At 60.5% G+C, this 22,357-nt stretch overlaps 1 protein-coding gene across 1 annotated transcript in view; it reads left to right on the forward strand.

Annotated features, from left to right (window-relative positions):
* Nucleotides 1-2,708: 2,708 nt before the first annotated feature.
* The window catches only part of SYT2 (synaptotagmin 2), a 137,122-nt gene continuing 117,473 nt past the window's right edge, over nt 2,709-22,357 (forward strand). The window contains exon 1 of the mRNA XM_033843510.2: nt 2,709-3,157. The gene's annotated coding sequence lies outside the window, so the exon portion shown is untranslated. The remainder of the gene's footprint in view (nt 3,158-22,357) is intronic.

The raw sequence follows: 22,357 nt of genomic DNA on the forward strand, positions 1-22,357 counted from the left end.
TAAACAATTATAGTTCACTTAATCAGCTTCCTGGAGGAGTTGGCCTTCACCGGCTTTTTTGGGTTTTTGGGGTTTTTTAAATTAAAATGTTAGATATTATGTGAATTGTATGATATTTAACTTTATCCATGTTTCATTTTTTGGCCCCATCTAATGAGTTAATGTCTTCTGTATTAAAAGCATTTTTATGCAATAGCTAAAATTAAGTGGACTTTAGTGTGATATATGTTGATGTAAGTAAATTCAAAATACATTTAAGCTTGGTATGTCTACGAAATCAGATTAGATGAAGGTCGCCAAGACCTGAGTGGCAGGAATTGCACAGAAGTGTTAGAAGCCTTCACTCTCTTACAAGCAGGAAAGCAGGTGTCTCAGTGGAGAGCTTCACCAAGGTCTGCCGAATTGTCAGGAACAATGCAAACTGCTCCCGAGAGTGACAGGATGGGCGGGGCGGGCGGGGGTGCCGCGGGAGGATGGGAAGGGCAGGGTTGGGAGCGGTTTATGTTGGGAGGGGTGTGAAGAGAAAGCAGAGCCCGGGAGCTGCCCAGGCCCTGCGGTGTTATGGCGGCTCTGGCTGTGTTCTCTCTGCTCTGATGGCAACAGCAGAGCTTTGACAGCTTCGTGAGGACAAAGACATCACCAGAACAGAGGGCGGGAGCAATCCAAGTGCCAGCAGACCTGTAAGAGAAGGAGATGGGCAAAAATGGGATTATTTAAGCAGATCAGCGGCCGGTGGACATTGGGGCAGGGAGTCTGGGTCCCCGGGGAGAGCCTTGATGGGGGAGATGCTGCTCTTCCCTCTGTGCCCTGTCTCCGACCTGGGAACAACCAGAAATGAAACAGCAGGAAGCTCTTGTCCAGTAGAAAGTGGAGAAGCCGCGTAACCGGGGGCTTATGGGCTCTTTCTCCCTGGAGAACTCTCAAAGCTAGGCAGCCCTCCCCCATCTTCATGGGTTCAAATGGTACTGCACGGAGACAGAGGGATTGCCTTGGTGGCCTAGTTGAGCAGCAGTTCAGAGACGGTGGTCTAGGACGACCACGGACTCTTCTTTCAAAGGATAAACAGTTGAAAAGGAAGTATCTAATAACTGGCGGGTGGGTGGTGGACGTCCCTCCCACCCTTTCCTTTTCTAGCCCCTGAGCCCCGGGGAGTGGACGCCAGGGGTGCTGAGCTCCCAGTCAGGTTTGTGGCCGACACTGCTGGTCCTGATGAAGTAAAAGAACATGGAGGCCGTGGCCAGGGACACCACATTTTTCGTGTAACTAGATTGACCATAGCCTTGACTCTCTAAATAGTCTGGGAGGCAGGCTGGCTCCCTCTGCCCCTAGGTCCCCGGGCTCATTTAACAGATGCGGGGCCAGCAGGCGACACAGGTTTTGAGTGGAGTGGTGGGCGGCAAGGCGGCCCAGTTGGCCTGGCCGGGTTCTGTGGCGGAAGACCGCAGCCCTCTCTCTGGCCTGCGTCCTGCAGATTCACCATCAGCTGGGAAGAGCAGGAAGGAGTGACCTGAGCCTTTTAGGGAAGCAGCGGGGTCCTGGGACGCACTGGCTGAGGTGGGTAGCCTGATGACACCCTCCCTCGTGGCCGCGGATTCAGACTCCACTCCCGGCTTCGTCCTCTGCCCCTTGCCCGGTGAGTGGGGGTGACCTCCAGGCCTTGGGCGGGCACAGCTTCAGTTTCATTTAGGATCCCCCAGGCCTTCCATCCCCTTGAGGCAAGCTGGCTGGGATGGCCTCCATGTTCTACCTCGTATTATCGGCCAAGTGATCTGGAAAAGCCCTGCTTCTCTCCCCGCCTTCCCCCTCCCCTCTCCACGAAGCTTACCTTCTCTTTGCTTCCCGCCTACTGCGGTATTCCATCCCTCACTCAGTAAGTATGTACTGAGGACTGACGTCAGGTCAGGCGCATTCTGGCGGGAACCTCTCTGGGCATCCCTGGGAGAGGCAGGTGCCCGTAGTCCTGTTGTAAAGTTGACTGGAAATGAGCTCGTGAATATTCAGATAGTCGCACCGTGCTGCCAGGAGCTCCTGGCGCGGGCTCCTTCCCGCTGCCCGGGAAGGAAGAGCTCCACTTGGCGCTTGCCACCCCTGCCCCTTCTATCCACCACGGACAGTCTGCGGCTCCTTGGCCAAAGTACCATCGCGGGCCGTTTCCTCCCTGCGAACCGCCCTCGTACCCACCTAGAGGGCTGTCCTTGGCACTGAGAGGCCAGCGCGTGTGGAAACCCCTGTCATGTGGTGAATGGTCATCCGCACTCCCTCTGGGTCCTCCTCCTGCCCACCCTCCCCGTTCTCTCACCTGCCCCAGGCACCTTTAACTTCTCCCAAGCATCCTCCCCTTCCTCCCCAACCCTTTAGGCTCAGAAGCCCCTCCCTCCAGGTGACAACTGCAGGTAGAGGTGGCCTTACGAAGAGGAGGAGGAGGACGGCGAGGAGAGGGGCTTAGAGATCCCAAATGGCTACGGGGCTCCTGAGGCCAATAATGGAGCCTCGAGCTGCAGTGGGCTGGGGAGGCTGGGGCGAAGGAGCTGGCCCTACGGAGACAGCCCATCTCGGGCGGGGACTACGAGACCCGGTTCCGGTTCGACTCTCCCTGACCCTGAGCAGCAGCCGTGACCTTGAGCAGGAAGTGGGGAGGGGGCGGGCTCAGAGGGACTGCGCGAAGGGGTACCCGGGTCTGCTCAGAGCAGGCCCGCCCCTGCACCTCCTCCAGACCGCCCCGCTCCTCCTCGTCCTCCGCCCCTCCTCCCGGACTCCGCCCCTCCTCCCGGACTCCTCCCCCTCCTGTCAGGTCTGCCCCTCCTCCCGGGCTCCGCCCCCTCCTGTCAGGTCTCCACCTCCTCCCCGGACCCCGCCCCCTCCTCCTGGTCCCCTCTCCCTCCTCCCCTTCCCTTCCCCCTCCTCTGGGACCCCGCCCCCTCCTCCGACCCCGCCCCCAGCCTCCTCCCCGCACTGCAGCGCGCACCACGGGTCGCGCGCCTCCCTGGCAGCGGCGCAGGCTGCAAGCTCAGCAAGTCTTGCGGCAAAGACACTCGGGCCGAGTTGGGGCCGGGGCGCAGCGGGACTCCGGGCCGGGAGCGGACGCCCCCTCGGCCGTCGTCTGCAGCCCGCCGCGCCTCACTTCGGGGATCCGGGTCTCTCCTGGCTGGCCACCCCGGTGAGTCGTACCCCCGCGCCGTGGGGGGCACCGGCCTCCGCCTCCGAAGTTTCTGCTACTGAGGCGAGGGGCCTCGGGTGGGGTCTGCTCCCGTCGGTGGGTGGGGTCGGGGAACTTTGAGGCCAAGGGGGCCTGGCGCCCGCCCCGTCCTTTGGGGGGAGTTTGCACGCGTCCGGATGAAGCTTCGTTTGGGGAGCTGGACCCGAGCGGCGAGCAGTCGGCTGCGCTGCCGGTTTGGGGCGGGAGGAGGGGGCAGGTTTCTGCCCTGGGCACCCCGGGGCGAGCTGCAGGGCAAAGGGGCGGCCGACGTCCCTTGAACCCCCGGCCTCTGCGCCCCCCGCCCTTCCCGCGTCTCCGGGACACCCTCACTCGCGTCTCGCCCACCCCTGCCGCCTGAGCGGTCTCCAACGGAGGTTCTCTTGCCCCCGCCTCAAGATTCGGGGACCGCCGGCCCCGCCGTCGTGGGGGAGGGGGGCGGGCGGGGAGCGTCCTAGAGCTCCGGGAGGCGGAGACCCTGGATGGGGAGAAGGCGAGGAGGCAAAGTACGGGAATTGTCTGGAAGTGAGGGTCCGGAGGAGCTGGGACAAGGGCCGCGAAAGGGATGGAGGCGCCCCTCACCTCCTCCAAATCTCATGACTCAGCAGACCTAGGACGTCCCGTCCCACGGCAGCCCTCCGCCCCCGCTGGGCGCCCAGACCCACCCGCCTCCTGGGCTCCTTCATTTACTCTCCCGCTTGGGGTTCCCCCTTCCCCTGCCTCTATTCCCTCCCCGTCTCAGGACACCGGGTGCTTATTTTTTAACTAAAAAGATAGGTGATTTATCGTTTCTCCTTCCCCCTTTTCATTCCCACATTCCACAGGTGCCTCCAGGACACCCCCAGCCCATGGTGTGTGTGTGTGAGGGGGGCCGCCAAAGCCCCATCTCTCCCCTCTGCAGCATCCTCCCCCCGCCGCTGTTAGGGTAGAGGATTAAGTACTCACTGCTGCTTTCTCCTGTGGTGGCCGAGAGAAAGCGGCACAAGGACAGAGGAGGCGGCGGCCCAGAAGGGGACACTGCAGTGGGGAGAGAGGGCTGCCCAGATTGGAGTGGGGTGGGCTCAAGGCCCAGGAAGTCCTTAGGATCCAGGGCTACCCAGAAAGACGGGAGGGTGGGCTAGGGTCTGACCTGGAGAGCTGGGGGGCCCCCTCCCCCCTCCCCCCACCCCACCCCTGCTTCGGCCCTGGGGGGAGGCTCCCATGTATAATAGATGGTCCTCGACCCACCCATCCAGCTCCCCATAACCTGGGCACTTCATCAGAGGGTGTGACCGTAAGAACAGGGCAGCCTTAATCCTCCCAAGTCATCTCCCCCTGCTTAGGTCCGACAAGTCCAGTCTCCAGGCTGCTAGAAGCATCTCTGTTACCACCAGAGAAGCCAAAGAGCCGTGCCCAGTGCCCCTGCAACCCAGGCACAGGGGCCGGTGGGAGGGGCAGGGCAGCTCTGATGCAGTGGGACGTGCCTGGCGTCCTGGTGAGCAGCGGCCTGGCAGGCACTGCAAGCTGCGGCCTGTGTCTGGGCTCTGGGGGTGAGTCAGCGCCAGGGGTCCTGGCCCGGCACGCTGCAGCCTGGCCCAGAGAACCTGGCCCCAGCCCTTCTCCTCTCCACGGCCCCAGGGAATGACCAGTGCTACCTGGGTCCTCACCCCAGGCTCCGCGCTGCGGGTGAACTTCCCCTGCCCTGCTGGCTCTTGGACAGATGACCCTGGGGGGCCCGGCTTTTTCTGGGCACCTCTTGGGCTTGAGGTTCGCCCCCTCCCCTCCCTGCCTTGTCCAAGGAGGAGCTGACGCAGAGGTAAGCGTTCCACTTCTAGCCTCACGTGGACCGGGCCCTCCTTCCCCGGGAAGTAGAGCCCAGCCTGCTGTACTGAGAGTCTGTTTTGTTCCACAGTCCAGGACTTTTTTCCAGGCAACAGTTTTTAGGTGGGGGGGATTATGCAAATACAATTTTCATTTTTTCAGCTTTGGGACTTGATACCCACCGATCAGGACCAGGGAAAGAGAAAGGTGTTAGTGTTTGTAAACATTGCCCTTTCCCTACAGAAGAGCTTGCAACTGGCTTCATCTCATAACTGGTGTTGGTTTTATCCCTGGGCAAAGCGCGCCCCTAGTTGCAGACCTGGCAGGGGCAGGGAGACCCTTTCTGGAGCTGGGCCAGGCTCTCCTGACTTTGTACTGCAGCCGGAGGGCATCCTCCCTTTCACCCTCAGGCGGCTTCCAGGCAGATGCCACAGGGCTGTCCCTGGCACAGCAGAGACCTGCAGAAGCCTCTTCCCTGTCCTCTCCAAGCCAATCAATATTCCCCAGCCCCAGGCAAGTGCGACCTCTACTGGCCCCTCTGTCTCCCGCTGGGCGCTCAGCTGGGTCCCCTCAGGTAGAGGGCAGCAGGTGTGTGGGCTGGGAGCGGGTGTGGGGACGGTGGGGATGGGGGGGGGAGGAGGCTGGGGCTCCTGGGCTGGGACAGTGGGACTCGCCGCCCCCTCCCTGGACAGAGCGTCCTCACGGGTGGTCCAAGGCTGTAGATGAGGAGGGACTGTTTCACCTGGCGCTGCGGTTGGGTAGTTGGACTTTCATGATGTAGGTTCTAGCTGAAGCTGGGCTCACTTTTCTTGAGCCGGACAACACAGGGTCCAGGGTGATGGGGACACTCTTTCAGAACCGGAATGGCAGCCAGAAGGAATAGTAGCAGGTGCTCACTCAGTACGGGGGCGGTGTGGTTGACATAGGAGGCAGCGAAGCATAGAGGCTGGGAGCCCTGCAGGCCTGGGTTCAAATCTCCTGGCCACTAATTACAGAGTGTGACTTTATGAATTCAACAAGTGCTTGTTGGTGAGCCCTGCTATGTGCCAGGCTCTGTTCTAGTCACTGTGGATGCCACGGTGAGCACAGCAGATGGAATCCCTGGCATTTTGGATTTTGCGTTCCTTGGGGCCCGAGGCAAGTTACTTAGGTGCTCTGAGCATCACTCAGCCGTTAGTTTCTGAGAGTCAGCTATCTGCCAGGGGCTATGCTAGGCAATGGAGATTCAGTGGGAACGAAACAGACCTGCTTCCTGTCTTCATGGCACTTACGGTCTAGTGAGTAACACAATTAAACAGATAATTACATAGGTAATTAATCACGGCTGTGACAGGTGTTAGGCGCACGTACAGGATGCTTGGAGAGCACATAATGGGCTAACCTGACCAGGTCTGGTGAGCTCCATCCATAAAACAGAGTTGGTAACACTCACTCCACAGTAACTGGTAACTGTTAACATAGCCCGCTGGACAGATAAAATTCTAAATTCTCCACGTGAACAATCACTGCACAGACAGCGGGTTGATATCCATCATCCACTCGGTCAGAGGAGCTGGGGTCCAGTCCTGCGCTCTCAGTGAGGAGGAAGCCCGCGCGGAGCTACGGGGCTTCCTGGAGGAGTGTCACAGTGGATGTTTATTTGAGGCCGGGTGGTGACTGGAGCCAGATCGCCTGGGTTCCCTCGGGCTCTGCCACTCACCCCGACTGTGGGCAAGTTAACCAAACTCTGTTTCTCAGTCTCCCCATCAGTAAAATGGAGATAAAACTCACACGTGTGACACAGGTTCTTGGTGAGGATTCAATGAATTAATTCCAGGAACGTGCTTGGAGCAGTGCACAGCGCTGGGAGCACCGTGGAAGCGCTTTTATCATTATTGTGTTGCCTCCTAGCGCTTAGATGGCTCCTTCTGGGTTCCGCAGCTGGACTGGGCACTTCCCCCTTGGCTTTTCTTAAAAACTCAAGGGAAGGAGCAGCTATAGCTTCCTTGGGCGCTCTTCCAGCGTTTCATCCATCTGACTTGCAGGTAGCTATTTATGCCTCCCCAGCCGTGTCTTACCAAAGCTTAATTTTGGGGAAGAATGTGTCCCAGAATTCTTCATTTTCATCCCTGCAACTGAGAGTTCAGGGTAGTGGCCAGAGTGATGGGTAGATTTGGATCCTGGCCAGTCATTGTGAGTCCGGACTGCAGGGAGCCCCTGGCCACCAGGCCCTCCCCGAAAGACGTCTGAACTTCAGCCAGGGGTCCAAAGTTACACACCAAGGAGGATCCCCAAACGCATGGGACGCAGAGGTGTCCTGAAAGCCCCCTCTCCGGATACTCACCACCAGAGTTCCTCACCTATCTGGCCGTGGGACCTTCTGACCAAACACCAGGGTCCGGAGGTTGGATGCTAGGTCCCTTCCAGACCTGGCCGCTTAGGAAGGTGGGGTACGAGTTGCCGGGGCCATTATAATGGTTACTGAACCTCAGAGGGTTTGGTGCTACTGGGCAGCCCCCAGATTGGGGGTCGGGCAAAAGGAGAAGAAGGAGCCTGACTGCCGTTTTGAAGTCAGGACAGACTCATCTCTGGCTACTTGTCTGGGGCCTTGGAGCTCAGCGTTCACCGTGGGCAGAGCCACAGTGGCCGGCGTGGCCGGGGGGACACGGAGCTGGGTGCCGACCCGCTGCTTCATCAAGCCCTCCTCTCCCTCAGTCCATCCCCTGTGACGAAGCCTTTGCATCTCTCGTCACTGCGGTCCTCAGAACAGCCATCCCTGTCCCGTTTCACCATGAGGAGGCAAAGGCCCAGGGAAGTTATCTGACTTGTTCAGAATCTCACACCACCGAGGGGCGTCCTGGGGGCTCTCCTCCCCTCCCTGCCCCTTCCCACCAACTCCGCCTGTGGAGCCCTCGACAAACACGCTCATGGGTCCTCAGGGATGAGGCCATTCATACTCTGAGCACGAGCAACAGATGTTTACCAGATGAGGGGGTGCCCCCTTGGCAAAGTTGAGTCGGCCTCCTTTGCTGGTGCTGGGTTTTCGTGGGACTTGCCATGGGGCTTGGGCAACCTCAGGAGCGCCTGCCCTGAAGGGGGCGGGGGGAGCCGTGGTGGGTGCGCCAGAGAGACGGTGGGGCCCCGGCCTCAGTAGCCTCGTCTGAGTGGGATGCTGCCTTGGCACCAGAAGCCTCCGCAAGGTCCAAATTCTCTAATTGCAGGCTTCCTCTGCCTCCCAGCAGCAGCAGGACATAGGCCTGTGTACACGTGTGTGTATACACGTGTGTGCACGCATACGTGTGTGCGCATGCATGTTGGGGGCCGTGGGGACCGACTGGATAGAGAGGGGCTCCTTGGAAAGCAGAGGGAAATGGGATCTAGTTGGTGTCTGACTGCTCGTCCTTCACGTGCGGGCTTGAGAAGGCAGGATCCTCGAGGAACTCACAGCCCTGCTCCCGGCCTGGCCGGCGAGGGTGGCTAGAGCCACCCACAGGCTCTGCTTTGCTCCCTTCCTTCCACTCCCAGTGCAGATGGGCTAAGACCTACTCCTAAAAGGTGCCAGCGCAGAAGGGAGCAGCGTGGGAGCGCCTCCGCGGGGCAGGGCGTGGCACCTGGGGGCTGGGCCTCCAGGCGCTCCTGGCCCAGGACAGCTGCCCCCCAAGGCCGGGTTTCCTCTGACTGTGGAGCCCTCTGTGCCCTCCACCAAGAAGCTGGGAAGCCTGAACCCCATCGCTGGGCACCCCGGGACCGGGCTAGGACCGTGGCCGGGCATGGGGAGGCTCCCCTGAGGTCTTTGTGGGGACCAGGCGCCTCTGAGTGGGACAGGGCGTCCTCAGCCCACGGAGCGCCCTAGAAGGGCTTCCCATAACTGGCTGATGCCGTGGCCCTGGAATTTAGCACTTAGGGAATATTGCAATTAGAGCATAATTCACCCATGCCACGCACTTAGTACCGAGGATAGCGGCTGTAACTGTGAGCCTGGCGCTAGGGGGATGGGAGCAGAGATGAATGGAGGAGTGGGAGGGGCTCTGAGACTGAGGATGGGGGGCCGGAGGCACTTAACCCTCCCCACAGCCCAGCAGAGGCAGGGGGACGGAGGCCAAGTCACGGAAGCACACCCCAGGCTCCTGCATGCCCTTTAGCTCAGGCTGCCCGGCAGGGGCAGGGGGGTGACAGCGGCAGCTGGTCGCTGGGGAGGCGGGGGGCAGATGGCCCTGCACCCAGCTTCCTGCTCGGTGTGGAGAAAGAGCAGACTTGGCACCGACTGCGGCGGGTGTGCGAGCGAGAGGGGCTGCCTTGCACCTTCAGCTCTCAGCCCCTGTCTTCCGCTTTCTCCTTGTAGCCCCTTCCTCACGCCCGCTCCTAGGTTCGGGCTCCTCTGAAGCGCAGATGCTGTGCTGTCGGCCCCAGGTGGGGTGGGCACGCGTGTGTGGCCTGGGGCCCGTGGGGCTGCCTGTCTGTCCCCTCCCGGAGCAGAGGTGACATCCCCAGGTCAGCCTTGGACTGCAAGGACCCTCCCCGAGGGCGGGAAGGTGTGCGTGGAGTGTCTCCTCCTGACCTTGACTCTGGTCTGAACTGATGGCCCCGAGTCTCGGGCGTGTCCTTCTTTTGGAAAGTGACCAAGGGAGCAACTTTCCTGCTGTTTGCAAAAATGAAGCCCTTTGTGACCTTTGTGACCTCCTGTGTGTGTTTGCACAAAAGCCAGCACACCGTCCTGCATCTCTGTCCTCCTGGGGCTGCCTGGCTCCCCCTTCACTGTCAGCTGTGGTCCCTTGTGCCCACTGACGTGAGCCCACCTCAGGCCCAGTGATGGGGTCAGAGGTCAGAGGCCAGGCCCTTGGGTTCCCTGTACGCACCTGGAGGGAGGGGTGCAGGGAGGGTAAACAAGAACCTGGGGGCCGAGTGCTTGGGCTCCCAGGAAGGAGGGCTGGGGGCTGACGCCCAGCCCCACCACCAGGACCCAAGGAAGGTGGAGGTGTGGCCGGCTCGCTGTGAGCAGAAAGCGCGGGGTTAAGTGACGAGAGGGGACAGGGCTGGCTCTCCCAGTGTGACTCTCCCACGGGGAGGAAAAGGCATCCCTTTAATGAGGCTGCCCTGGCCCTGCAGGGAGGGAGCACAGATCCATCCTGGCCCTGTGAGAGGAGCACAGCTAAGATTGGATTAGCTTTTTGATGCTGGGACCTGGGTGCTGCTGGGGGCAGGGAGGGGACAGGGCCCAGCCCGCGGTCGGCAGCCGCCCTGAGGTCTGAGGCTTCCTGGGGAGACCCGGGCCCACCCTCAGCCAAGCAGGGCTCCCGCTGGAGGAGCAGCAGGGGCGCCCAGGGGTCACGGTGACAGAAGCCAGGTCCCCCCCCTGCAGAGGCTGGGAGGCGTCCCCAGGCTCCCCCCAGGGGTAGGTGGCGAGCGGGGGTGCAGGGGGGTATGGGAAGGCAGATCCAGCGCCGTGGTCTCCGGGGTGGGAAGGACAGGAAGTCTTGCTGTCTGTTCCACGGCTTCCGGGCTCTGGCTCTGAGAGGCTGGGGTCAGATCATCCCGGGAGGGTGAGCAGAGGGCGGGGAGGCCTGGAGGCTGCTGGAAGGGCTGCCTCGGGCAAGGGTAGGTGTCTGCACCCGCGCACTGGGCCGTGTGGGGCCCCACGTCCTGCTCTTCGCGGCCACACCAGGTGAGTGACGCGCTGGCACGTGGCTGCTTCCGACTGAGCCATCCTGGGCTGCACCCGCCGTAGTCCAGGAGTGGGGAAAGACCAAGACAGGAAAAGATGGGTTCCGCCAGCCCCGGATGAGAAGGGTCACTGGAGTAGTTGGTCCTTTCCTGAGGAGGGTGGTGGGCGTTCAGACCCTGGCCGTGTCCCGTGGGGTCTTCCAGCTGCAGCGGGAGTTCTTTGCTCTCCAGTTCTCCTCCCCTCCGACTCATCCTCCTTGTACCCAGGAGCTGACGGTGGGCCCTGGGCTGGCACTAGTGGGCAGAGAACTCAAGAGTGACTGGAGGTGCTCAGAGGATGGCAGGGCCTCCCTAGGGCGGGTTGGGACTCCCAGGACTCTCGGTTCTGGGGCCCTGGGCTCTGGCCCTTAATGAACGAGAGAGATCCGAAGCGGCCCCCTTTCCAGAGAGCAGTTCCTTCTTGTCTGGGGTTTGCGGCACTTCCGGGCATGTGGCTCAGGGTAGGAAGGAGCCACGATTTCACACAAACACTCAAGGCACACCTGCTGTGCACACACGGCTGGCAGCCTGCCCGTGGGCACGGGTTCCTCTCTCTCACATCCTTTGGAAATTGAGGACGAAATTGACCCTGAGGCCGTATGTCCAGGCTGCAGCTCCTCCTGGAGGGCGTCGCTCAGGGGCTGCAGGGGCTTGGTGCGGGGTGGGTGAGATGATGTGTCTGCGTCAGGACCTGGCGCCCTGCCCCGGTGACAGAGGTGTTTGGGGAAGGATGAGGGGGGAAAGGCACGTACAAAAGCGTGTAGACTCATTCCCTCCTTCCAGCAGCTTGAAGCCTCGCCTGCAGCAGGGGCCTCTCAAACCAGCCCCCAGTGTCAAGCATCCTTTCTGTGCTTGAGTTCTCCAGGGAAGGAAAGTCACGACGTTGCCTGTCCTCCGTCCTCAGTGTTGGAGCTGGTAGAGAAGCAGGGCCCCCGGCCTCACAGCCCCTCCCTGTGTGTCCCTGGCCAGGCCTGCAGCCCCTCCAGCCTCCCACTCACTCGTTCATTCCACCCACGAGCAGGCACTCTGCTGGAACAGAGCCTACGGGTCCCTGCCCTCGCGGCCCTTACAGTCTGAGGAGGCAGGACAGTAAACAAAAGATGGGGGGAGGTGTCAGGTCCTCTTGGAAATGAGTTTTTGAGCATGAACTGTCCCTAGTTCTTGTCTCTTGATGACACATATGGCTAACTGTGCAGTTGTCACACTCAGTCACATGGAGCCCAATCACACCTTTGCTCTCTTGTCCTGCTGTAATAGAAATATGGCTTCTGAGAAGTGTATTAGTTGCTGGTGATGTGATTGCTGGGGTGGGGGGGGGCTGGGCTTGGGGGTTAAGGGAGGCCAGGGTGTTTCACGTTTCAGACCCAGAAACAAGGGTGGGAGATAGGCTCCTCCAGGGCTTCTCCTCAGGGGACCCTGGGGCAGTGCTGTCCCTGGAAATGGGAGGATCAGATGCGCTCTCGAGGGGCCTTTGTGTCCTTGGACTTTTTTGTTGTCGTTACCCGTGGCCACAGGTTCTCCGTGTGTATGTGGGTCGGGGGGGTCCGTGCCCCACTTCCAACGAGGGAGACTCTCCACATCTTTAAAAATGATTCACGATGTCAGAAAGGCAATAGGATTAACCTAAAGTGTGAAGTATTTCAAGTGGATGCAAGAGGAGTTTCTGAACAATAAATGTTGTTAGACATTGTGACAGAAGACCGAGCAGGTGGTGAGTCCTCCCTCCCAGAGGAGAGTCTGGGCCAGGGTAGGTTCAGGAGAGGGTAGACTGACCACCACAACTGCCTCCCTCCTAGGGTCTGTGTGGGGAGAGCTACGTGCCGGTGTCACCGTGTTCAGTGGGTGCATCTCAGTGTGTGTGTGGGGAGAACAGCGTTGGGTGAGAGGGGCTTAGCAGGGTGAAAGCCCCCTTCATCCGTGCCGTGACGCTATCTCCAGGGTAAGGGGTGGTGTGCGTGGGTGTGTGTGTGTCTGTGTGTGTGTGTGTCTGTGTGTGGACTCAGTATCAGGAGACTTCAGTTGTGAGAGTCAAACCTGCAGGAGAACTCGCAGATGCTCCCACCACCTGTTCTGCCCATTTAAATCCAGGAGGCTGTGCATGAAACGGCTCTTTTGTATGTGGTCCATTCACACATGCGGAATGTTTGCCCTGCAACAGGCCACCATCACTCAACCTCAGTAGTGAAGGGACAGTGGAGAACCAGGTCCCTGAGGAATACAGCTTCTCGGTTTTTCAGCAAGGACTCCAGGCTGGGGCTCAGGATAGACTCAGCCCCTTCTTTTCAACACAACCCTGATGTTGTTCCAAATGTTCCCAACGAGTCTCAGGGTTTATGCTAGAAACACATAAACCTAATCTGAAGTTACTTTGCCACCAACAGAGGACGGGTGGACAGTGCATTAATGTTTTGACACTCTGCCCACTAGACTTCAAGGACCGCACCCCAGAAGGGTCACGGTCACGGTTCTGGACTTTGGACGTGTGACATTGAAAGATCCTGACACCTGACCTCCAGCTTCTTGGCAGGACCCTTCAGAATCCCCCCACACCCTTGAAAGGTTCTCCTGTTGCATATCCTCCACATTTCTCTTGTGAATTCCTTCTTTGAAAGTTTCCCCTTGGGAACCCTGGGACTCACCAGATCAGTCCTGTTTTCTCACTTTTAACTTCTCTGAACGGACCATATCTCAGCATCTCCGCTCAGGTGCGCACGCCCAGTTCAGGTGACGAGCAGAGGTGGGTGTTGGAGTGCTGCGCTTCCCCGTTCCCATGCTCTGGGACATCTGCCTGTTTATCCCCCCTCCTTGCAGAAGGATGGACCCGCCCCCGGCGCCCGCAATGCCAAGGCCCGCGCGGCGCGGGGCGGCGGCGGTTCAGCACCACGGACAGAGCCCCGCGCGCCTCAGTTGATGGAGGGTCCCGGCTGCGTCCTAACCTTCGGGGGAGACAGAGGCGGGGGCGAGGGGACAACCAGTGTGGTGGATACTGTTCCCTCCCTTTGAGACCGTGGCCGAGCCGCCTTTTCCCCCTGGGTCCCACTTCTTACGATAAGATGGGGGCACGGGCTCCAAGCACCTCTGCCGTGAGCCCGTGTCTGGGACTCCTTTAGCAGGAGGCCTTCAGGAGCAGTTTCACGCGCGTGGCCTGGGTTGGGACGGTTAGCTTGTGGGCGTTAGGGACACACGACACACGACCTCAGGCCCTGGAATCCGGCTGCGGCCTCCCAGTGTCAGCGACTCGGTCCCTCTGGCCCTTATCCTGACGCCTCACTGCCCACTCCTCTCGTGCGGACACCAGCCTGGGCTGGTGGGAGGGGCAGGCTTTTGCGGGGACCCAGCAGGAAGCGAGGCTGGGGTGGGCCTCCCTGGAGCGGGGGCTGCACCAGGATTCGAGACTGGTGGGTCAGAGCGGGCGTGAGGGCTGAGCTGGGGGCCGCCTGCAGACGGGGTGGGGCGTGGCCGGGTAGGAGGGGGCGGGACCAGCTGCCGGGGCAGGTGGGCAGGGGCTGGCGGCTCTCCAGAGCTCTAAGGGCCCTGTAGCTGGGCAGCGCTGCTTTCCGGCCTCTCGATTCATCTGAACAGGCTCATTCCTCTGCTTCCAGAGCTCAGGATGCCCTGAAGGTGGAGGAGGTCTCTTCCGCCTCTGTTCCTTCCCTTTCTCTCCTTCCCCACCCACAGCTCCACCTGGACCACCACATACCTTCCAAAATGGATAATCCACGCCCTCCCGTGTCCCTGTCTAGTGCACATGGCCAGGGCAGAAGGTGTAACTGTCATCCCTTGAGTCATGAGAGGCAGGCAGCCCAGGTGCCACCCTCCTCATGGGGTCACTAGGACCCTCCAGGACTCGCCTAACAAAAGGGAGAATCCACGCAATAGTCCGGTTACCTGCTGTCTCCCCTTTGGTGCCTTTCCCTGCAAACTCCGCTCAGATATGCCAGTGCCTCCTTGGTGTCCCTGCCACCCAGGCCTCCCCTCCCCTGCGCCCCCCGGGCTGTATTTGGGGCAGTGCTTCCTCGTGCCATTCATAACACCGGGTGGACGGCTGCCTTCCTTACCTGTGGGCAGAACCAGGTCCGGGAGTAGGGCAGGGCAGGGACAGTGAGGCAGATCCTGGCAGAGAAGACAGCTGGGTGCACGCATGGGTACAGTGTTCTTGTGGGCGGGGGCCCTGGGGGAGCAAGCTGGGCGCCTCGGCCTCACTGCTGCGAGCTCCAGGCTCTGGTCCAAAGGAGAACTGATTCCCCGTCTCATCTCCTGCTGGGCCAGTGAACAGCAGCTGATCCACAAAGACTGACCATGACCCACTCTTAGGAAGGCGGTCAGCAAGGACTTGCGCTGTGCTGGGTGTAAACTAGTGTCGTGTTTGGCGCCTGGCCCTTGGAAGATGCCGAGTAAATGTTTACTGGGCGAATGCTGACGGGAGGGCCTTGTCCGCGGGTGGGTTCAGTGGTTGCGCTGTTGGAGGGCCTTGCAGCACTGCTGGCTCGGTCCTGAGGGCCTGTCCTTTTTGACTTTTATTTTATTTATTTTTTAAAGATCTTTTTTTTGATGTGGACCATTTTTAAAGTCTTTATTGAGTCTGTTACAATATCGCTTCTGTTTTATGTTTCGGTTTTTGGCCACGAGGCATGTGGGATCTCAGCACCACCCCCTCCTCCACCGACCAGGGATCGAACCCGCACCCCCTGCATTGGAAGGCGCAGTCCCAACCACTGGACCAGCAGGGAAGTCCCTCCTCTTTGACTTTTGGAGTCCAGGATCCTGTGACCTCTCCTTGCGGAAAGGAGACCTTCAGGATGGGGCCGGGGCTGGGCTGGCAGTGGGCGTCTTTCTGGGGACACGGAGCCTGGGACCTTTTGTGCAGGCACCTCTGCCACTAGACATGCCTGTCAACCTTGACAGAGAGCAGGTCTCTCTGCTTCTTGGTTCTTGGAAATCCTTGCTGTGAGGCTCCTGTGTGCCGGCCTTAGCTTGGCCTGTGACGTGCTGGCCATGTGTTCAGCGGGGTGATAGCCATCTGACTATCGTGTACACGTTCCAGAGGTGGGCGCTCGTGAGACCCCGGGTGGGCGGGGCGGGGGGGGGCGGGATGGGAGAGGTGATCGACTGCCTTTGGGGGAGTGGAGGTAGGGTGGCGGTGGGACCCGCTCCAGCGGCTCCCGGGCTGCGTGCCTGGCTCTGGCCCTGACATGGATGAATAATTGATGGTGACTGATGGACCACTGCTCCTGTATGAAAGACTGAGCGGGGCTGGAGCAGGCTGGGGTAATCAGATGTTTCCCGCTGCCCTCCTGGGACGTGTGGGACTCCTGGCTTTCCCTGACTCTCAGAGCCCTGGGGTGGGGGGTTCTTCCACGGGGGGAACGGGGTTTTGTGCAAGGGGGCCGGTGGGGCAGCCTTCTCAGGGTGAACTTTGCGGGGGAGGGGCAGGGCCCAGAGTCCTTAATTCTGGGGACAGGACTTGCCTGCTTTGTGGGGTGTCTCTGCTGCCCAGTGTTTGGAATGTCAGTGAACTGGCGGGCAGCGGGGCAGGGGGCAGGCAGGCAGCCCCTGGGGTGTCTGCGAGGCAGTGGGACACTGAGGGTGGACAGTCCTGGAGAATGGCCTTCTCTACAGATGAGGAAGGACACTCAGAGGATTTAAGTGATTTGCCTAAGGTCATATGGCTGGTGGGTAGTAAATGATGTCATTGGGATCCCGGGATAGAATTACAGCCACAGCGACTGAGAAGGCTGGCTGGTCCCTGTGGGGGATGGGAGGATGGGAATGTGTGTGTGTGTGTGTGTGTGTGCGTGTGTGTGTGTGTGTGTGTGTGTGTGTGTGTGTGTGTGTCGGGCAGAGTCTGCTGTGCTCGGGGTGTGTGCTCAGGGGTCGGCACCAGCCTCCTCCCCCCGCCCCCCGCCCCGCCGCTGCTGATCAGCTCTGCAGGGTGCACAGTACAGCAGAGACCGTGTTTAGGGAGGAGCCTGGGCCAGGATTTGCGCGGGGCCTGGCTCCATGGTGGGGATGAGGGACAGCCTTCCCCGGCGGAGCCTCCACGGCCCCCCGCTCTGTCGGTGTGGGGTCGGCCCCCTTGGAGCTGCTCCCATGAGCGTTTAACCCTCCACGGAGTTGCAGGCCACAACCAGGGCCTGCACACCCTGACTCCCCGTTTGATCTTCCCTGCGTCGCGCTGTCCCGGCTCTCCCATCGCTGCCGGAGGCGGGCGAGGGCTGCCTGCGGACACTGCTTCAGGCGCAAAGACTAACTCGGCCCACACTCGCCAGTTCTGAAATACTCTGAGAGATGGGCCGGTTCCTCTGGCCATCTGTTTCCATGTCCTGCAAGCTCCTTCCGTGGTCGAGAAGTTTTTCCCGGGCTCCAGCCCGCGCCCCCTGTTGCAGCCGCCTGGGTCTGCACTTCCCCCACCCCCCGCAAGCTCTCCTGTAACGTGGCGGGCAGGGGAGACCGTGAGTGATGCTTGCTCGGCAGAGAGGAACATGTGATTGGGGATTTGGGTGCAGAGCCAGATCCCTCGGTAGCTCTCTCATTGCCAGCCTGACGCACGTCTGCCCTTGCTACCTGGGCGCCGTCCAGTAGAAGGTCTCCCAGGACTGTGCCCTGCTTGTGCCTGTGTCCTCCGTCAGGGTGGGCAGAGTGTTTTAGTGACAGGGTCCTCCTCGCTGGTGCCAGGGGTGGAGGAGGAGGGTGCAGGCAGTGCATCAGCCCACTTTACAGACGGGGCGACCGAGACTCACAGCAGCGTGGCCGGAGTTCACGATGCAGGTGGGGGGGGGGGGGTGGACGCACGTTGGTGTTGTGCCCTGAAGTCCAGCCCGGGGTCCGAGGGGTGACGGGGACCAGAGGCTGTGGCCACGAGCTCTTGCCCACGATGGCATCTCTGTTGTCCCAGCCTCTGCCGCAGCAGGAGGGGCACTGACTGACCGGCGGCCGTCTGGGGCGCTGTCCCCCCTCCGTGAATGTGCCCTCAGGGTTGTGATGGCTGAAGAGACGGCCGTTCTCCTTATTTCAGCTTCAGTTCAGTGTCTGGTGCAAAGGACTTGGCAAATAGGAAGGCACGGGAGTGGGAAGAAAGCATAGCTTTGATGTCTCAGGTTCCCAAAGGGAAGAATTAATGGCATGGAAGAGGAGCTATTCTTTAAAAACAAGCCAGCGAGGCTGTTTCTCAGAGGTGAGCCCTTCCTGTCTGTGCAGGCAGGCCGGGATGTCACCACCCTCAGGCTCTCTCTCCAGTGTCCGGTGGGGGGCCCCCCTCACAGCCCCCTTCTCTGCCCACCAGTCACTCAGCCCCCAGTCCAGCTGCAGGCCCACAAGCCGCCCAGCGGGGCCGCACTCTGAGCTCCTCTCTGCTCCAGGCAGGAGGGCGTGACGGGGCGGCATCTCACACCCGGCACGTGCGGGACTGCGGGGGCCGGGGACCTTCTCGAGGACACGCAGCCGGCGGGCGGGGTCCTTGCCAGCCTCGCTCATTCGTGTGGCCGACGTTTTAGTGGGGACTCGGCAGGGGGCAGGCACTGCCAGGCGCTGCGTGTGTGGAGGTGTCAGACACGGTCCCTGCCCCGCGCCACGTCAGGACGGTGTGTTGAGATGAACTCCTACGGTAAAGTGGTGAAAGGAGGGGCTGTCAGTTCTGCCCAAGGAAGTCAGGAAGGCGTCCTGAAGGAGAGCCGGAGGGGGTCACGGAACGAAGACTGCAGGGGCTGGGGGCGCAGCTGGGCCGCGTGCGGGGCCGGGGAGTGGCTGGGGGGTGTGCGAGCGGAGGGCCAGGGCCGGCGGTCAGGGCTGGTGGGCCTCCGCCTGCCCCGCCCGGCAGAGTGTCGGGAATGGGTTTCAGGGTAACTTGTCCTCGGCCTCGTGGGGGACCTGGTAGTGGGGAGCCCCTGCCCCAGACCTTGGCTCCTCTTTCTTTGGCCGTTGGAGACCCAGGTGGCAGGGACTCCACCCTCGAGAAGGAGAGAAGTTGTCTGTTTTCCCTGAGACCCTGTCTGTCCGAGGTTAGCATGGGAGGTGGGGTGACAAGGAGAAGCCAGGCTGAAGCAGGAGGGCGAGAAGCGAGGACCCGGGGAGCACGTGCTAACGGGGACCACGGCCACGTCCCCCGAGCTGGTCCTCTCTCCGGCCCCAGGGGCACCCGGCACTCGCCTCGGACCCCGTGAGACTGTTTCCCGATGACCTCATTCCCTCACCTGACCTGCAGGGAGCATGCTTTCTGCCATGAGCCTGTTTCCCTAGGTGGTGGAGCTGGGAAACGTGCGTTCATTTTTCCCCTGAGCTGTGACAGGCGATAGGAAATTTGCCCTGGAATGTGCTTCAGTGTGGACTGAAATAAAACACCTGGTGCATTTTGCAACAGAGCATTAAAAAGGAGAAACGCAGGCCCCTCACCCAGACACCAGCTTCCAAGGGTACGTTTCCCCGAACTTTCCTCTCTCCCTCACGTGGCATCCCTGCCTGCGGGTGAGGTGGGGCAGTGGGGTGAAGTACATGGGAAAGACTGTGGATGTTTAAGAAAGGCTGATTCCAGAGGGCCCTCGGGGGCAGAGACACCGGGGGACCTGGGCCTCGAATTTCCAGAATGATGGCGGCATTGGGAGTATGGAAGCATGGGGTGCTGAATGCCTGGACCTGGATAGGTGGGCGCTGGTGACTCCCCGCGTCGCTGGTGGATTAATCGCTAGTGGACTTCCTGTTGGCGTGAGCAGCGGCGGTGAGGATGGGGGTCTGGGGTGGAGGGGGTCACTAGTGAGATCAGTCTCTCTCAACACGTACCCCCAGCCCCACCTCTCATAACCTCTAGACACACTTTGCCCAGAGAGTGAGTGATGCCACCAGGTGAGCAGAAACGGCTCTATTCTCGTTTACTTCACGCTTTAGGAGGTAAAAGTGCTGTTTGTCCCACAGTTACTTCCTGGACAGGCGGTTTGCTGGGAGAGGGTGGGATCCCAGGAGCCGATGGCGCCAGGGCTCTGTGTTCCTCCTGTGCAGGCTGGGCCCCTGGGCACCGCCCCCAGCCCCCAGCCCACTGCTGCGTTAACGCGGCAGGTCACCCCCCCCCAACCAAGTGCTCTTTCCTGGAGGGTGTCAGGGCTGGAGGGAGGGGTCCAGCTAAGATGCTGGGAGCTGGAGAGGGAGTTGGAGGCTCTGCCACACGTGTGAAGAAACGTGTGACGCTCAGGAGGGGCCGTACGTCCAGGGCCGGGGGACGCCGGAGAGAAGGTGCCCCGGACAAGCTTCTGCACGTGCTCTCCTTTGAGAGACATTTGCCTGACCTACAACATCAGTCCAGGAGAGCGCACAGACTGCCAGCCCGGTTGGGTCACAAACGGAACACGCCTGCGCCACCTGCACAGACCAGGGGACAGAGCATCCCCGGCGCCCCACGGTGGGCAGGGATTCCGGGCATCTCCCCAGCCTCACTCTGGCACCATCGACTAGTTCTGCCTGGTTTTGATCTGGAATAACGCGGCCCCCAACGCCCTCACCTGTGACGGTCTTCTTTCACGCAGAGCTTCGCCTGCGACATTCACGGTCTCGCTGCCCGTCATCCGGTTTATTTCTTCACACGGCAGAGTCGTGTTTCGTCGTGACCATGCACCTCCACTTACCCGTCTGTCTACTGTTGATGACCTTTAGGTAGTTTCCAGTCTGGTGCTGTCATTAACCTGCTTTCTATGTTTTTAAAAAACATTTATTTATTTATTATTTATTTGTCTTTGGCTGCGTTGGGTCTTCGGTGCTGTGCACGGGCTTTCTCTAGTTGCGGTGCGTGGGCTTCTCATCGCGGTGGCTTCTGTTGTTGCGGAGCACGGGCTCTAGGTGCCTGGGCTTCAGTAGTTGTGGCGTGTGGGCTCACGGGCTTGGTTGCATCTGCGGCATGTGGGATCTTCCCGGACCAGGGCTCGAACCTGTGTCCCCTGCATTGGCAGGCGGATTCTTAACCACTGCGCCACCAGGGGAGTCCCTCAGTATCTTGTAACAACCTATAACCTGAATTTAGAAGGGAAAACTCAACACTGCCGAATGATATCCCAGTTTCACAGGGTAGCTCCCTTGACTTTGTAATGAGCAGTATTTTCATTCATCATTATTATGGTGACTCATTTTCTCATCTAATAGATGATGGCTCTCTCATCGCCTTCATAAACGTTGATAAATTTGTTTCAGTATTATCATCAGTACTTACTCTTGTAAAAGTCTGTTCGGCAGTTCTAAAGGAAGCACATTCTGCTGGAACACGTGGTCCTTCACGCTCGGGAGCCCCCACTGCAGAGGCCCTCCTTTCCGCGTGCTGCGGCTCCCCTTCCGCGCAGGCGCTAAGCAGAGGCCCCGCCCAGGCCCCGCTGGCCAAGGCCTTTTCTGGCTGCGTGGGTCCTGAGCCTGGGCCCCGCCCCACGCTCAAAGCGCTTGCTATGCTTTTGATAAATGCCTTCCTCTTGCTGCGACCCGGCTGTGTGCGTCTTGTGTTTCATGGGCGGTTATGCATTTTCCCCGAATACTCTTGCCAGTTTTTCCTCCTGTCCCGCATTCTTGCCAACCCTTGGTGTCTTCGATTCAGCCGTCTTCGGGTGGGTGTGTGTGGTCTCTCCTTTGATTTGCTGGTGACTGAGCGGTGGAGCCCCTTTCCACGCACTTGCTGGCCTTCCTTGGAGTGCCTCTTGCCCCCCCAAGTCTTCTCCTCGTTTCGCTACGGGGTCACCTGTCTTTTCCTTACTGATTCGTGGACGGCGTCCCTACGTCTCCTGAAGGCGGGGGCTGTGATCCTTCACGTGTGCTTTTCTTCCTGAGGCGGAAGGGCTGGGAAGTCCGGAGGCCAGGATCTGCCTGGTTACTTGAGTTTTCCCTGGTTCCTGCCCTCGCCTGCTGGGTCAGGTTCCTGCCTGTCCTGTGTGTGGGCTGGTCCCTGCTCGCCGGTCTTCCCCCCCACCTGCCCCCCGTTGAACCGTGGGGGTCCGCTGAGGCCACCCAGACCCGCCCCCCGCAGGCTTTCCCACTTCTGGGCCGTCGCTCACTAGGAGCCGTTTTGGGTTTGCACATCCCCGCCCCACCTTCAAGGCTCAGACGAAAGCCCGCTTCTCCTTGAAGCCTTTTCTAACGCTGACACAGCTCCCTCGGCCCTTCCTGTCTGTTTGCGTCCTTTAGCAGCTCACCCTCTTCTGCCGTGACCCCTGTGGCTGTGTGTCCCACTGTTTGACTTTCTGTACTTGCGCCCAGTCTCCCGAGTTGGTGGTGCCTCTCTGGGAGCCTGTTTGGGCCGGGAAGGGTGGGGCAGCCGGAGTCAGGCCACAGGGCAGCTTCTGCTCCTCCTGCCCTCCCTGTGCGTGCCCCCAGGTAGCCAGCACGCCCTGCTTGTCACCTACTGTGCGCCAGCTCTGTGCGAGCGGCCGGGCTGATGCAGCGGGAAGTGGTTCCTGCCCTGAACGGGGGCCGTCTCAGTGGGGAGATGGGATGGGGGCCCAGAGAGCCAGGGGGTGGTGTCAGAGCCTGAGGGGCCCCCCGGCTGCAGCCCCTGCCGCGTCAGGGATGCTGCACCCAGAAGGCCCCTGGTTGGCTGGTCGATGGGCCACTGACGAGGGCACCATCTGAGATGTGACTCTTCAGCCAGGCTCACAGCTGCCCTCCAGAGAGCTCGGCACCAAGGACCCCACTTCCCACTCCACGTCAGGCAGTGCTAGGAGATGGGGC

The sequence above is a fragment of the Tursiops truncatus genome, chromosome 1, assembly GCF_011762595.2.
Source record: "Tursiops truncatus isolate mTurTru1 chromosome 1, mTurTru1.mat.Y, whole genome shotgun sequence".
NCBI classification, from domain to species: Eukaryota; Metazoa; Chordata; class Mammalia; order Artiodactyla; family Delphinidae; genus Tursiops; species Tursiops truncatus.